An 18429-nucleotide genomic window follows, 5' to 3' on the forward strand; every position below is an offset into this window, starting at 1 on the left:
AGAGAGAGGTGTTACAATCTAATAGGGTGAATTCAGAAAATATTATTCAAAATCTGATATTTTTCTTACTGAAATGGCAATGTTGGAGAATGCTCATGCAAACAATACTCTTGGATGGTACCAGCCTCAGATACAAACTTGGCCTTTAAAACTGTCTTCCAGCCAATACCATTTTTTAAGGAAATTTTTACTTCTATTTTAAAAGAAGTTTGAATCTTGAACTTTTAACATTTTACTCTTTTTTTCCCCACAGGGTCTCACTCTGTACCCAGGCTGGAGTGCAGTAGAGCAATCACAGCTCACTGTAGCCTCAATCTCTGGGGTTCAAGCAATCCTCCCATCTCAGCCTCCTGAGTAGCTGGGAATGCAGGTGTGTGCTGCCACACCTGACTAATTTTTTTAAATTTTTTGTAGAGATGGGGGGAGTCTCACTCTGTTGCCCAGGTGATCTCAAACTCCTAGACTCAAGCAATCCTCCCACCTCAGCCTTCCAAAGTGCTTGCATTACAGGCATGTGCCACTGCGTCTGGAATGTTACTTTTTAAAATTTAGCTATAAGAGTAAATTTTTGTGGGAAAAACATCACTATCAGAAAATAAGCAAAAGATGTCTGAATCATTTGAGCTAGAGTACTAATAGCTAATACAATAACATCAAACCTGAGACACTATTAACTGTAAGATAAATCACCATATGTACTGCAAAAGTAAACCTGCTGCTAGTTAAACTGTGAAATAATGCATTCATTATTTGAAGTTTTTATTTCATACATAATGAGATAGCTCTTTAAGACTTATTTAAAATAAACTCTGATTACGCAGCATGACTATGCACTAAAAATGAAAATGCAAGTACAATAAATTCTTACAAGTTTTCCTAAACTTTTTCATATTCAAGACTCACATCTTCAAATCTCTTATAGACTTAGTCATGGTGCTTTGCGTTTTGCCATTGAAGGTGGTCCTCAGTGTCCTCCAGAAATGGTGGATTGGATAAAGGAAATGTGGTACACATACATCATGGAATACTATGCAGCCATTTAAAAGAACAAAATCATGTCCTTTGCAGCAACATGGAAGCAGCTGGAGGCTACTATCCTAAACGAATTAATGCAGAAACAGAAAAGCAAATATCACATGTTCTCACTTATAAGTGGGAGATAACCTTGAGTACACAAGGACTTAAAGATGGGAACAATAGATACTAGGGACTCCAGAAGAAGGGAAGATGGGAGGAGGAAGGAAAGGGCTGGAAAACTGCCCATCTTGTACTACTATTATCTGGATGACGGGATCAATAGATGCCCAAACGTCAGCATCTCTCAATATATCCTTGTAACAAATCTGCACATGCACCCCCTGAATCTAAAATTAAAATTAAAAAGAACATTGGTAACAGAATTTCTCTTTTAAGAAAAAAAAATGTCTTTCATATTGAGCTCCCAAGGGAGCATTCAGTTATGTTGACGCCTAATTTTGGTTCCAGCTTGTGAGTTGAGGATGTTTTGGACTTGTCAAACTTACCTCCTCTCTTCCCTTCCCCCAGCATTTTTTCTTGGAATTAAAAAAAACTGGCCCGTATGTGTCTTATCAACACTGCTGACACATTCTGTAAGGTTTAGCACAGGTACTTCTGGGAGCTGTCAGTTTGCCTAGCTGATAGCCATTGGAAGATGTTATCTACTTTAGACATTTCTTGATTTCTGATTTTTTTTGTTTTAATGTATAATAAAAGTACATGTATTCATTTCCTAGGACTGCCATAACAAAGTGCCACAGTTCTGGAGGATAGAAGCCTGCCATAAAGGTGTCAGCAGAGCCATGCTCCCTCTGAAGGCTTTTGGGAAGAATGCTCCTTTTCCTCTCTCCTAGCTTTTCTTTTTCTTTTTTTTTTTCCTCTATCGCCCAGGCTGGAGTGCAATGGCATGATATTGGCTCACTGCAACCTCTGTCTCCTGGGTTCAAGCAATTCTTGTGCCTCAGCCTCTCAAGAGCTGGAGTTGCAGGCGTGCACCACCATGCCAGGCTAATTTTTGTATTTTTAGATGGGGTTTCACAATGCTGCCCGGGCTGGTCTCGAACTCCGCTCTCCTAGCTGCTTGGGATTGCCTTCAATCCTTGGGGTCCTTTTACTGGTGGACACACACCCCAGTCTCTGTTTGCGTTATCACCTGGAATTCTCCCTAATGTCTCACTGAGTCTTGCATGGCCTTCTTATAAGAATGCCACTCTTTAGATTTACGGTCCATACTAATCCAGTTTGAGCTCATGTTAACTAATTGTATCTGCAAAGAACCTATTTCCACATAAGGTCACCTTCTGAGGTTCCAGGAATATCTAAACTTTGTGGGGAGAGTGAAGGGACTATGGCACTATTCAACCTTATACAGTACATCTTAGGCTTCATGAAAAACTGTCATTGCTATTAATACTAATGCAGACCTATCTCATTTAATAACTACAATATCCATACAAAGTAAGCAATTCAATGGAATTTTATATACCAGAAAATAAGGAAGTTCAGAGAGGTTAAATAGCTTGCCAGAGTCACACTGTCAATCATTGATGAGCCCTATTCAATGGTCCATGCATTGTCCTTTCTTTTCCAGTCACATTGTCAATCATTGATGAGCCCTATGCTTGAACATACATTTGTTTGATGCAGTGGTCCATGCATTGTCTTTTCTTTTCCACTACGGCTTACTAAGGCTGAGAATGGTACCTTATATTCTATTTACCCTGCCAGCTTCACAATTTCATGACCCACCTTGTGCTTCTGGAGCTGGGCTCTACAAGGTGTATCATCTGGGAAGCCTTATACTTGCTTCCAGTTTGGTTTGGTCAGTGGGAGGCATGTGCAGTAAATAGGAGGGCAGGAACACACGCTGGGCAGGGTAGAGGTTCCCCAGGCTCCCTCTCTGCTGGGCCATGGGTTGGCAGGGGCTTCCTATGTCCACTGAAGGCTTCCATTGGATGGCCCATCTCCAAGTGCTACAGTCCCAGTTGGGTGGTCATGACTTCTTCTCCTCGCCCTTCCAGGCATGGGATGATTCCTGGGTACTTTACTATCCTCATTGCTTATTCTACCCTACTACATAACTTTGTAAATAGTTCTTTGATTAACCTTTCCTCAATCACTTCTCAAGAGTGCCATCTGTTTCCTAACAGAAACCAGGCAGATCCTGATTTCACAAATTGGCAAGATATACCATGAATTATTTCAGCTGTGTACAGACCCTTACAACTTTACTGGCCAGGAAAGAAAAGAAATCAAATAATTTTCTGAGGAAATTAGAAAACAGAAATGAGAGGGCAAAGATGGATCGCCTTAGGACTAGTGGTCAGAGCTATTGGTGAGGAATTGAGCCCAAGTTTCAAAAATAGAATAATTAACAACGTCTTATTTTCGAATAGGAATTCCCCACTGTTTCACCTTTTACTCTGCATAACTCCAATGCCACAAAACTCAAGATCTTGAAGATTTTATTTTAAGAAAGATAACATAATTAATTGGGTTTTCTATTAGCCAATCAATAATGCCGAGGTCAGTCTTTCTAATGCAAGAAAGAGCAAAACACAGAAAATAAAAAGTATTTTAAAAGACTTCATAGTGTAGTGGAAAGAAAAAAGTTAACAACATCAGCCTCCCAACTCCCCACTCTTCCCACCCCTGTCCTCAATCAATCTTTATTGACTTTAGGGGGTCTGCAGGTCTCTGACTGGGAACCACTTCTTTAGATAACTATAGATGTTTTGGAAGCAACAGTTAGGAATTAGTTTTTAAATTATGTTGTACATTGGAGCCATCTTTCTGTGGTGTCTGAAAACTGAATTCACAGTGACAATCAGTAAGAAAAAGAAATAGGACCTAAATGTTTTTGATACTCTAACTTTTTGTGAAGCTGTTGCCTCATTTTGCACCACTAGATAGCAAACAAACACGAACAAATGCAAGTTACACATTCAAGCACATGCTCTTCTTGGGCTGGATGACATGACTCCATGGACAGGGAAATGAGATGTCAATTTCCAAAAGCAAATAATATTATTGCATAAGAAGGTCATCCCAAACAACTCTTATTTCCTAAGTTATCTTCCAGTTTACTCTAATGTTCCCAGGGTTCATTGCCTTCTTTGTGGATTTTCTTAGCAGCATTGCTAAAACAAATTTGAATTTTAGAGAAAAGATTCAAGTGAAATTCAATTTCTATTGCTTGTATTTGGGTAAAATTCTATTTTGACGTTCAGCTTACAGGAAATTTAATTAGATGGTCTTTGCAACTAATATATGAGTTTCACACATCCGTTGGAAAAATTCAACATGGGAAACAATTATAATAAACAGGTTATATAAAAACAAACACTCTTTACAAGTGTTAGACAAGGATCTAAATTCACACATATATAATTTCTCAGGAGGGATATAAATTATATTTCTAAATTTTTAATTTTTTTCTGAAATCATTTGAACTCTATGAAACAAGCAGGGAAACGTTCAATAACGCTTCACCATTTGGCCAAGTATGTAGTGCTAATTTTCAAATGCGGTAGCTCAGTGCAGAGCACTGGGTGTGAAAAATTATTATTATGTGACATAATCCTGTCATATTTTTGCATGGCTTTCTGCACTAGAGTTCCTTATAGTCCAGTAATAATATTGGCCTTTCCCAAGGACCTTCCTGTGATTGTCATCTGCTAATTTTGCTTAGATTCTGTGATGACCTACACACATCAACTTCCATATAAATATGAGAACTTGGCTCCTACACCTGATTCTACGTTGAGCCTCTCATCAAGCACTGGGTCTTCTCACCCTAAGCAGCCTATAGCTTCCCTGAAATTCTGTTTTAAAAGATAATCTAAGCAACAGGGCATACTCCATTTCATTTATAATGAACCAAGGAGCTATAACCATTAATTCAGTCCTTGCTTCTATCACTAAATAAGAGTCTGTAAGGGATAGGTATTAAAGAAGAAGCTCTTGCCACTTAAAAACTGGGGCCCTGGTTCATATTCTTTCTTGGTTTATGACCCTCACCTATAACTCATGGAAGTTTTAGCCATTTCTAGATGAGGTAGGCTGACGCAATCTAGTGTAGGTAGATTTTTTTTTTCCTCCAAGACAGAAACGAGATAGCCTGAAGCTGCACAAACTGAGCCACCATATATTTCTCCTATTTCAGCCTAAGTATGAACTTCAGAAACATTCATCTTTGAAATGTTTCTCTCTGTGCCTTTTTTGGCTTGCTTCAGCACCTCTCTCTGCTATGTTTCTGCTGGTGTTAGTGTACTGACTACAAAGGAAATGGCAGTCTGTCTCCCCAAACACTTTGGGGCACGAAAAATGTGTCACAGTAAACAAAACATGAGCAGAATATAACAACTTGCTAAGATTCATTATTTTTTCATGTTTACTCAGCAACCATAGCATGCAAAATTGCAAATGAAATCTATGCAGAATGAGCTTTTACTCAAGAAATACACTTCTGGAGACATCATTGCTCTCCATTGCATAGGCAACTGAGCACATCTGTTTATAAGAAATGTTACCTTCGGTGAGGGATAATACATCTTGGTTGGAGAGTTTAATACTGAGTGATAGAAGACATAGGCATCAGCCTTTGTATAACACCAAGTGATGCAGTGCTAGACCTTAGATCATTTTCAAGAACCCTTGGAGGCAGTTGTGTTTCAGGATTCAGTGTTTTGTTTATTGTTGTTGTTGTTATTTTGGAATTTAAAAACATAGTTGTTACCTATGTAACATATTATATAACACAACAGAGACCACAGGGAAATCTCATGAGTAAATACTGTTTCTCCAAGTTTTATATGTGAATATTTACACTAGGTAAGACAAATAAGCCTGTAAATAGCTTCACATCAGTTGTCAATTTTGCCCCAATATTGCTCCAAAGTTAAGAAAATAAATTATATTACAAAGATTGGTGGATTTGGGAATTATGAATGAGAAGAGATTTTGGATTTGTGATATTAGCACCAGCAGATGTCATAGGAGCAAGACATCAACTGTCATTTTTATTTTAGAGCATCTACTTCATGCCAATTATGATAAACACTGTATACATAGTGAATAATTCTTAGAAAATCTTGCAAGATTTGTATGCCCATTTTACAAATGAGAAAACTAGAATCAGCTCAAGTTTTTACCCAAAGTCAACTAGATCGTGCTTCAAATTGAATCTATCTTCAATACGGGGTCTTTTACGACTCTAGTAATTTATATATCTCACCATATCCTCCCAGACATAACAATTGCATGTATTAAATGTGTAATAGAGGAGCAGAGAATAAGCTAGTAACTTTCAAAAAATTTCCAAGAACACTATCTGGCACATCATAGTCACTTATATCTAATGAATACATTAATTAATTGGCTGACATTATTTTATAATTTAATATTAAATTGTGATATTACTTCCGAGTGTTTTTCATTCATTAGTGCACTTATCATAAATATTACCCATCTGGGCAAAGGCCCTGCCCCTGCTCTCACGCCTCAGAGGGCCCCACGCTTCAAAGAGCCTGCCTGAAAGCTTTCTAAGTCCCACCTGTGCGGCTGGGACTAGCTTAGGCAACCAGCTGGGAAGGTGGCTCTAACTCTTAACATAATTTTAAATTGTTTTCATTCGAAGTCATTGTGTTTGTTTCATTTATGGACACTTGGTGAAAAACAAGAAGTATGAGGAACACCAATGTGGAAAAACAAGTTAATGAAAACTATTAAAGGAAAAATCATTTAGCATAGGTGCTTCAAGATGATCTTTATCATGCCTGTATTCAAATGGCTATAATTCTTATCCAGCAAAGCAAAGTGTTTCTAGTATTTAATTTTTTAAAGAAAAAAATGGTGACAATTTAGCATTTCAGTTCTTAGGATAAAAAACTAGTCACATCTGAAATGAATTGGTTAGAGGCCCTATAAAACTGAGGCCCCTCTTTCTAATTTCATGACTTAAAAACAAAAACACAAAATTAATCTGACTGGGTATTTAAAAAGGAAAAATACAAACATTAGCCGGGCGTGGTGGCACACACCTGTAATCCCAGCTACTCGGGAGACTGAGGCAGGAGAATTGCTTGAGCCCAGGAGACGGAGGTTGCACTGAGCCGAGATTGTGCCACTGCACTCCAGCCTGGCCAACAGAGCAAGGCCCTGTCTTGAGAAAAAAAAAAAAAAAAAAAAAAAAATCACCCATTCTTTGCAGTGTGTTATACTTGATCAATCATTAGAGAGAAAGGCCTGAACTTTGCAAATATTTCAGAACAGGAAGCAAATAAAGATCTGTGTAACATTTCTTTACGATGTTTTTAAATGGAAAGCCCTATTGTTGGAATATATTCCACTTATTTATCATAATTTCTATTGCCTCCAAATGAAGATCTGTATATTTGCATTAGTCCATTCTTGCACTCCTATAAAGAAATACCTGAGACTGTGTGATTTGTAAAGAAAAGAAGTGTAATTGGCTCATGGTCCTGCAGGCTGTACAGGAAGCACAGTGGCTTCTATGGAGGCCTCAGGAAACTTTCAATCATGGCGGAAGACAAAAGGGAAACAGGTATGTCCTACATCAGCGGTCTCCAACCTTTCTGGCACCAGGGTCTTGTTTCATGGAAGACAATTTTTCCATAGACCGAGTAGGGGAATGGTTTCGGGATGATTCGAGCGCATTACATTCATTGTGCACTTTATTTCTATTATTACTGCATTGTAATATATAATGAAATAATTATACAATTCACCATAATGTAGAATCAGTGGGAGCCCTGAGCTTGTTTTCCTGCAACTAGACAGTTCCGTCTGGGGGAGGTGGAAAACAGTGACATATCATCAGGCGTTAGAGTCTCATAAAGAGTGCACAACCCGGACCGCTCACATGCGCAGTTCACAACAGTGTTTGCACTCCTATGAGAATCTAATGCCCTCGCTGATCTGACAGGAGGCAGAGCTCAGGTGGTAATGTGAGAAATAGGAAGCTGCTGTAAATATAAATAAAACTTCACTTACTTGCCGGCCGCTCACCTCGATACTGGTTTGTGGCCTGGGGGTTGGGGACCCCTGTCTTACATGGCAAAAGCAGGAAGCAGAGAGAGGAGGGGAAAGTGCCACACATCTTTTTTTTTGAGACGGAGTTTTGCTCTGTCGCCCAGGCTGGAGTGTCTGGGCTAACTGCAACCTCCGGCAGTTAGCCCAGACTTTGCCGGGCCTGGTGGCGGGCACCTGTAGTCCCAGCTACTTGGGAGGCTGAGGCAGGAGAATGGCGTGAACCCAGGAGGCGGAGCTTGCGGTGAGCCAAGATCGCGCCACCGCACTCCAGCCTGGGCCACAGAGCAAGACTCCGTCTCAAAAAAATAAAAAATTAAATAAATAAATAAATAAATAGCAACAAAAAAAGGGATAAAGATTGATGGAATCGTCTTTTCTGTCCTGTGGTTAGGAAAGGCCTAAAAGATAAGACCTGGTTGGGACTTGATGAAGCTGAGGTGTCAGCTACACAGATGTCTGAAGAAAGAGTGTTTGGGGCAAAGGGAACAGCAAGTGCAAAGGTACTGGGGTGGAAATTTCTTTTCACATTGTATTAGTCTAGTTTCACACTGCTATACAGAACTGCTCAAGACTGGGTAATTTATAAAGAAAAGAGGCTTAATTGACTCACAGTTCCACATTGCTGAGTAGGCCTCAGGAAACTTACAATCATGATGGATGGTGAAGGGGAAGCAGGGAAGCAAGGACCTTCCTCATATTGTGACAGGAGAGAGAAGAATGAAAGAGGAACTTCCAAACACTTATAAAACCATTAGACCTCCTGAGAACTCACTCACTATCACAAGAACAGCATGGGGGAAACTGCCCCCATGATTCAATCACTTTCCTCCTTTGACTCATGGGAATTGCAAGTCCCTCCCTCAATGCATGGGAATTACAATTTGAGATGAGATTTGGGTGGGGACACAAAGCCAAACCGTATCAGAAATTGTATGTCTTTTATCTACTTTTATGAGTATATAGTAGTATCTCATTGTGTGTTTAATTTGGTTTTAGTGGAGGAATTTTTTAAGAAGGAAGTAGTGCAGCATGTTGAATTCTGATTGAAATAGTTCAGTAGAAGAGGAAATTTTGATGATACAGAGAAGGCCCCCACCAGAGAGTTGTCCTGGGGAAGAGGAGATACAATCTGATGTACAAATTGAGAGGTTAACTCTGGAGTACTGATGGTTCCTTCTCTGTAAAACGAAATAAGTCAGAATATTTGAGTACAGATCAAGATAAGGTGATAGATTTTGTGATGGATATAGGTTAACTTCTTTTCTGATGAATTATATTTTCTTAGCAAACTAAGAAGCAAACTTATCAATTAATTGCAGGTGAGGAAAGGAGTCTCAAATTGTAGTCTTAGGGTGATGAATGGTATGAAATGGTTGTCTTTGAGAATACACATGCCACGGTCGATGTTAGATACTCAAGACTTGAGTCCAGAGAGGTCACTATAATGTGTTAGTAGGTGATTTATTATTTATCCTGCCTAGAACTCAGAATATTTAAATTGGCCTTCAAATCTGAAAATACATAGTTTTTGTACTGTGAAGTATTGATTCTTGTCTATTGAGTCCACCATTATTCTTCTAGAAATCCAATTAGCTATAATTTAGAGATTCCCAGTCTAAGAGTTTTGTTCCTTTCTACTCTTAAAGTATTTTATTTATATCTTGCCTATACTCTGGATGAATTCTTTAGCAATAACTTCCAATTTACATAGTGAATTGAAAGTATGTGAAGATAAGAGTTTATGCTAGTATTAAGTTTTTTAAAAATTTAAATGACTATATATTTCCAAGATTTATATTTTGTTTTTCACAACTATTTTTCTAGTTTTATATTTACTGAAATTAATTTTATTATTTATTATATTGTAAAAGTCATTCCTGCATTTATTTTCTTGAACGTCCTGAACAGTGTTTGTCAGATTGCTATATAATGTTAATCTCATAAGCAGTGAGTTCAAATTCTAATTGTTAATTTATTAAAATTTTATTTCTGTTGTTGCTGTTCTTGGCTTTTGTGCTTTGCATTGGATTTTTATTATGCCTTTTATTTACTTCTTTTTTTCTCTCCTTTCTCTGCTTTGAATCTCTTCCATGTCTGGACCTAGATTTTATGAGGACGTGGTAAAGCTCCTGCCTCTCGGAAATACACAGATATCAAAGATGCAATAGGTAAGCCAGGAGTAGGTTGATTCAGGACCTAGCTGTGCTTGTGTCTTCACCATCCCAATGTTTTAGGCTAGAGCTTCCTAGAGAGCAATATCTAGAAACCACAAGCCATCAACAGTTCCTTTTCTCGGGGTTCTTTAATATCAGAGGGGGAAATCATCCCATACCATCTTTCAGGTTCAAGAGGTAAATGGAAATCTGGTCCTATCTTAAGAGGAAAATTTTAAATTCTTTTGAAAACACAGCAGCGGATTATCTGTCACGATTACCTGCTTCCAGCCCCAGGAACCAGCTTCCCAGGATTTCCACCATTTATACTCCTGCTTTGTGTCTGAGCCACAGAGTTGTTTAACACATTTTCAAGTCTCCCTGTGAGTTTTTCGGATCTCTGTATTTTCCTATTGGTTCTCTGTGTTTAGAGCAGAAGAGCACATCAAATTGTAAAACCTACTTCACCAACTTGACTTGAAGTCAATATTTTTAATATGCTCACAGTTACCAGAACAGAAAAATGATGAAAAAACAAGCCCCATCAGAATTTTTTATTTAAAAAAATAGCTCTAGGAAAACAGATTCAGGCCAATTTCTAGACCTTTACCATTTAACAGTCTGTGCTGATTTTGCCTGTCTGTGAAGTTTGTAAATGATGTTATTTATTTATCCATTCATTTAGTCATGAAAAAAGTAATTACTGAGAACATATTACTTGTGCTTGGCTAGGTGCTTGTGAGGCAGTGGCAAACAAAGACACACCAGCCCTGCCCTCCAATAGAATAGATGCATAGCTAAACAGGGGTCATGATACAAACAAAACATATGACTATGATAATTATTTCAACAGTAGTATTGAAACAACAGCTAACACATATTTTGATTGTTACATTTTAGGCTCATTATGCATACAAGCACACCCACTCAGTCATATTTATGCGTATGTAATTCAATCTTTATAACAACCGCATAATTAAAGCACTATTATTATCTCTATTTCATGAATTAACAAACTGAGGCAGAGAGGTTAAGGAAGTTGTAAGGTCACACAGCTAATAAATGGCAGAGCAGGAATACAATCCTAGGCAGACAGGCTTCAGATTCTAACCCCTACTCTCTGTCTCTGGTATGAGAGTATGTATTCAGTCCTAAACATCTGTGGATTTCCTGTGTGCTGGAAAGTGTACCAGGTATAGGTCATCATGGTTCATAGGGAACTGAGCTTCCCCCACTCAGGAGGCTCTAATGCCTATCTCTCTGAATTAGTTTGCTATTATTGCTGTACAAATTACCTGTATTTAGCAGCTTAAAACAACACAAATGTGTTATTTTACAGTTCTGTAGGTCAGAGGTTCGGTAGGCTTGGCTGGTTCCCATGCTCCAAGGTTCTCAAGGTGTCAGCAGGCTGGGCTCTTATCAGGAGGCTCTGGGAAGAATCTGCTTCCAGGCACGTTCATATTGGTGGCAGAATCCAGTTCCATGCGATGTAAATGTGAGATCCCCATTTCCTTACTGGCTGTGATTGGAGATTTCCTTCAGCTGCCAGAGGTGCCCACACACTCTGACTCATGGTCTCTTCCTCCATCTTTAAAGTCAATCACAGCGGGGCAATTGCTTCTCTTGCTTTGAATCTCTCCTTTCTTCTTTCCTCAGTCTCCATCTTCAGCCGCATTTCTTAGATTGTTGTCTTCTTCTTCCTTGCTGTTACACTGGACCAACTCAGATAATCCCAGATAGTCCCTCTATTTTAAAGTCAATTTATTAGTGATCAGAAACATTAATTCTATCTTCAAAGCCCGTTTATAACATTAAATTAATATTTGCTTGAATAATCAGTGGACAGGCATTTTAGGACACCCTTTTTGAGCACTGCCACTGTATACCAATATCTTCTCAGACAGTACTGCTTGGCTCCTAGCAGAAGCAAGCATTCTGTAAACACAGGCAAGGGGAGATAAATAGGGTACACCACCAGAGCATAAAGAACTGAATACACAGGAATAAAGCATAGGTAACTAAGTAACCAGGGAGGGCCAGAGATGTCCCGAGAAACGGGAAGGCAGCATCCGTGTAACTGAAGGGAATGTTCAGAGGTGAGAGGGTATAGAAACTTTTAAACTGGAGAGATCAAAGTCACCACTGCTAAATGGAATCCACCATTTTGTCCTCGGCAGATCATAATCAGGACCATTCTATCAACCACTATCAGACTTTCTGAAGAAATTGAGCATCACCACATTTTCCTTCTTGCACCCCTTTTTACTCTCAAAAGAGTCCCTATTTGGGCAATAAATGACATGGTCACCACTACCCATTCACCAAGTCAGGGCAATGTCCCCTTGAAGAATGTCAGAAGGTCAGCCTCCTATCTCACAGTGATTGGAAATATAACCTGCAAGAAAGGAAAAGAAACTATGCTTTTCTAGGTCTTGTCTCCCATTTACCACAGCTTATTTTTCACCTTCTTTACAAAACCCTCGAACATAGCCCCCTCACTGTTCACCTGCTCCTGACATGCGATTTGAGCCCTTGCAATTTTTCCCATTGTATCTTGATGGCTGTTCCATTTTCAGACTCTTACATTCACCTGCCACACACATATTGATATTTCATTATTTTCTCTACACTTTGAGATTATGGGTTTCTCTTTCATCTTGGTTGTGAATTAATATACCCTTCAAAGCTTCAGGAAAGCTGAACTCCAGTTAGCCCTCATTTCTGAGTTCGTTAGAGCTGTTCACCGATCCCTTGTCTTGGTCTCACCCTGCTTTTCATGGTCATTTTTTGCTTTCAAGGCTGGCCCGTCCCCTCTCCATTCTTAGGCTGTTAAACTCCATTATTTTGTGATCAATTGCACTTCAATTCCATCAGCTTTCAGTGTCAGATTTTAAATGGTCATACTTCACATCTCTTGTCTCCTTCGTATAAATTTTGCCTTTGACTGAGTTTGTGGTTATCTCACCTGCTTCTAATTTAGTTTAATTGGATTTCTGAGTGATAGCTACAAAATGCTTTAATTTTGGTAAATGTGCCCATAAGATCCTGAACATTTGTGCTAGAGCAGGAGAAAATTATCAATAGATGTTCAAGCCTTAAGCAGAATTCTGTGATGGGGCAGGAGGCAAGGGAGCTCATTCCACCTTGGGCAAGCCCCAAGTGAAATCATTGTGATGGGCATGTATCTGTCCTCAAAAGGGACAAACGCACCACAATTTCCTGAGCACATAGAATGCCCCTCTATCTTTCCCTCTGTTTCCATAGTAAATAATCTGTTGGCCAATTAGGGAAACCCATTTTTGAAACTGTTTATATGATATGCCAGTGGTGTCTAGAGTATCAGTTGTACCAACAAAATTATTTCTCCCTGCCTAGTGTGGATCTGCTAAGGTTGCAGATACGTATGCTTAACTACATGGATCCCTCCGAGGGACTATGAACCATTAAAGGAGAAGAAGCCAACTCTAAAATATAGGTTTTCTATCAGCCCAGTGCTCAGATATCCAGCTATGCCTTTATTCATTTCTTGTAACAGATTAAAATCCAACACTGTTCAAAACAATATGTCTATCTGGTTGAGAACCATTGTTCTATAGTACTTATTTCCAATTGTTTTTATTTTGCATTTGTTTAAACAACTAGCACTCACCCACATCATCTTTGGATATGTCAGGATCCAAATAGGAAAATAGAAATCACTACAGGTATTTCAAACAGAGAAGATTAAGTACAGGGTTTGGTTATGGCTATGGGTAGAGTACTTCCAGTAGAATGGGTTTGGGGTAATCTGGAGCTGCACCCACTCAATCTCCCTCTTCCTTCTCTGAACATCCCATAGGAAACTATTTGAACCCCAGGGTGAGAAGAACCCAGTTTGAATATTTCCCTCTAATGGTTCTGTTTTTCTCATGTCATGAACAGAGGATTTAAGAATTTATTATCTAAGGGCAAAGAAGAGATATGGTCAGTTTTCCTTACCTAAATAAAGATTTATTATAAAGATATAAGAGATTTGGATAAAAGCTTTGGATTCTAGCATGGTTCCTGGTGTATAGCAGACACTTGAAAAATATATTTGAATGGATAAAAGCCACCCTTGTAAAGTATGTAGTAACTCTGAAGCTCAGATGTTCTAATATTGAAAGCACAGAGGGCATCAGGACAAATCGGAATAGCAGCTCCATGATGTTTGTGTGCAGATTGGGCCCAAGGGCTGCTTAGTTTTTAAAAGAGAGTATTTGGGGTTCAACTGTTCTGATACTGTGTCAATCTCTTGCTGCACAAAATCAGCCAAACCTGAAGGAGATGGTTCTTTTTCTACTCCAGGCCATTCTGGTTTACACTGACTCAGGCAACAACCTCAGAGTAAATCAGTAAAACTCAGGATTAAGTGACTCAGTTATCCTTGTGCTGTGTGGCAAAACCTGTAATAACCTCATGCAAAAAGACCCACTTGGGTCAGTTTTCATCAGAGAGCAGGAGCTTGGCATTCAGATTGTCATGAATTCCTGTCCATATTAGGATGGGCAGTTTTCCGGTGATTAACTTGGTGACACCGCAATAGTTTGTAATCATCACACCAAACCAAAGCTTTAGTACCTACTTCTGTATTATTTCATGGAGTTGTAAACCTTGGCTAACTGTCCCTCTCCTATGTTCCTGTAGCATCTGTGCCAGACACTTATCAAGTCCCATATATCGAATTGAAAGTATCTGTCATGGTGCCTGTCTGTAAGTAGGCCACCAGTTCATAGATGGCTGGAAGCGGCTTATTCAGTTTTGTATCCCTGGGACAAAGTCTGTGTCTGACTGGCTTCTCTTGAACTAAAATCAGCCTCTGGCCTTATATTAATTGGCCCCTAATCATAATTTTCTTCTTCCTGCATAGTAATAGAATGTCAGCAGGACACGTTACTGCCCAAAGAGTGAATTCCCCAGCTCTTCTTCCACCTAACTACAGCCATGAGACTAAAGTAATGCCCATGCAATGTGAGCAGAAGTGATTACGCCATTCTGGTGTCTTGTTATTGAAGGGATTGGAGGTGAGCTCCCCTGCTGCTGGGAGATGGGGAGAGCAGGAGCAGCCAAGTCCAATTCCCTACTTAGTGGAAGCCATGTGTGAGGGATGGCAGAGCTGTCTAACAACCCCACACTGTCTACTTCTCTGATTGCCATATGAAGGAGAAATAAATTTCAGTCCTATAAGCCACTCTGTATCAGGTTTTCTTTTTAGTTTATATACTAGTTAATATAACACTCCAGTTCCAAATTCTAAATAAACAGTCAGGGGGACAACAGGAAACAAATGACACCCACACAAAGTAGAATAACTCAAGGAAGATGTGCTTACAAAGTGATTATTATAAGGGTGTGGTTGTAGGTAAACCAAAGGAGTAGTGCAGCACCCCAGAACTAGCAGTATCTGAGCTGTTAGCACCCCCAGCTCTTAAAAGTTGAATTAGGGGAGCAGTTCCTCAAACTTGAGGGAGAAATGGTTATGACGAGTTAGAATGCTTGAGAGGATTAGTATCTTTCAGTCAAGGGGCCTCTCTGTCCAAGCCAACCTCACAGAGAAAATCAACACCGTGACCTCACTCTTCTCCCTCACTCCTCTCTGCCTCCAGGGCTCCCCACTGGAGAACAGGAATCAAACAGGAAGCTGGGCACACAGGAACCTTATTGCTGCAATACAGGTCAGCTCTCATGGGCAGAAAACAGCCTAGAAAAATGTGGAGAATATTTCTCAAAGAGCACATGAAATATATCTAGCTTGAAGCATAGCTCTGCTCAACAAGGGAGGAAAACAAAGGCACAGAGAGAATAGCATTATGTTCTGCTTTTATATCCTCATCTAGGTTTAAGTGTGGGTTTTTCAAATTAATTTATAGGAAGCTGCCCAATTAGGAGTTTGGTAAGGCTTATTTCCTTCTGTTTATGATAACGCCATGATGGATTCAATACACAATTTAATAAGCATTCCTTAGACATCAACTAGGTATCAGGCATGACATAAGGCACTGGAAGCTACAGTCTCAGGACTAGTGCCTGAGGATCTGATAAACTAGGCATATTTCATAGCTAATGTTTTCCTGCAGTTCAACTCAGAGTATTCTTAGTGGCTTATGCCATCTTCTTAACAAGCTTCTTAAGAGAGATGAAGCATGATGATGACAGCTGTCCACATGTTTATTAAACTCATATTTAGTAAATTCAGGTCCTTTGATAGAAAGTGGTGTCTGGTAATGATATGCTGAACGTAATCAGCAAAAAATATTGCAGCTAAGACGTCAGGAGAAACGAAAACACTCTAAGTCATAATATGATGGAAACCAGTCAGATTTCTTGGTGGAAAGCAACAGAAATCAAAGTTGACTATCTTAATCAAAAAGAGACCTGACTAGAGAGACATCAAGAGTGCACCACACAGATGAAGTCTGAAGGGTCAGGCATAAATAATGGGAAGAATCTAAAAACATGAATTAAGCAGAGTGTACACCAGTCTGCTATCATAAAGAGATGCCCCAATGTTGAAGGTTAGACTTGACAGACTCTATTTTATTCTCCCAGAAGAGTCAGGCTAAACCACACAGTTGGGTCAGCCCTTTCCACAAAGTCAATCAGAAATCCCGGTTTCTCCCCTTTTGTTGTTCTGTCACCCTCTAATATGTTATCCTTTTTCACAAGGTCAAAGCTCTATTGTTACAATGACCTCATATATACCTGTAGAAAAGGAAGAAGAAAGGACAATCTGGGCAAGAAAAGGACTGAGTGTTTGCTCCATCTATTCTGTGCATATGCAATTGTTTGAAATTTAGTCATTTGGCTGCACCAAGATGCAGGGAAAGATAAAAATTTAAGTCTGTTTATCTTTAGCCATGTACCCAGCTTAATCTTAACCAGAAATAGATAAGAGCTCAGTCACAACAAGGGAACTCCAAATGTTTGGCTGAGCAGAAACCAAAGCAAACATTACTATGTAGAAATAATCTGGTCTGTGTTTCTCCTTGGCCACTACAATGAGACTGACCTCTTAATGTCCCTGTGGATATGCATCATCCACTGAAGTTTTGGAATTTCAAGAAAGAGTGACTTACTGACCTGGCCAAAATCAATGAGTGCCTGTATTAGTCTGTTTTCACACTGCTATAAAGAATACTACCTGAGACTGGGTAATTATAAACAACAAAGGTTTAATTGACTCACAGTTCTGCATGGCTAGGGAAGCCTCAGGAAACTTACAATCATGGCAGAAGGTGAAGGGGGAGCAAGCAATTCTTACATGGCGGCAGGCGAGAGGCAGCACAGGGAAAACTGCTGTTTATAAAACCATCAGATCTCATGAGAATTCACTCACTGTCACAAGAACAGCATGGGGGAAACCACCCCCATGATCCAATCACCTCCCAGCAGGTCCCTTCCTGGACACGTGGGGATTACAAGTCAAGGTGAGATTTGGGTGGGGACACAGAGCCAAATTATATCAGTGCCCAACCATGAGACAGGATGAAAGAGGACATATCCTCTTCAAATTTAACAGTGGGATGCACCACTAATACCTACCAAAAATAAATGTGATGAGGAATGCCCCAAATTGGAAGCCAAGGAGGAGGGTATTTGTTTTTGTTTGTTTGTTTGATTGCTTTTGAGAAAGAGAGTACTCACTCTAATTCTCAGGCTGGAGTTCCGTGCCATAATCATAGCTCCTGGCCTCCAGGATCCTCTGGCTTCAGCCTCCCAAGAAGCTGGGTCTACACACACCACCAAGCTCAGCTAAATATTTTTTGGTAGAGCAGGGGATCTCACTGTATTGCCCATGCTGGGCTCAAATTCCTGGCCTTACGTAATCCTCCTGCCTTGGCCTCACAAAGCTCTGGGATTACGGCATGAGCCACCACACTCAGGTGAAACACAGTAACTGGCATTAGAAAGATGAAATCTACAGTAAGACATATCATTATTAAAAAGTTACCTGAAAATTATTCTATAAAATTTTTGTCCTTCACTTCATCTGTTCATTCATTCTAGCTCTATGCACTATAAACTGTGACTTATTGGTGACACAATGCTGGAAATGTCATTATGAACTTTTGGCCAAATGTTTGATCCTTAACAAAAGAAAAAAATGTCATGATTTTGGTGTATTATTTAACATTCTTAATTCAATAGTTTCTAGCTAATGTCATAGAAATAATCCCCAGGAACATTG

The sequence above is a fragment of the Pan paniscus genome, chromosome 15 (assembly GCF_029289425.2).
Source record: "Pan paniscus chromosome 15, NHGRI_mPanPan1-v2.0_pri, whole genome shotgun sequence".
NCBI classification, from domain to species: Eukaryota; Metazoa; Chordata; class Mammalia; order Primates; family Hominidae; genus Pan; species Pan paniscus.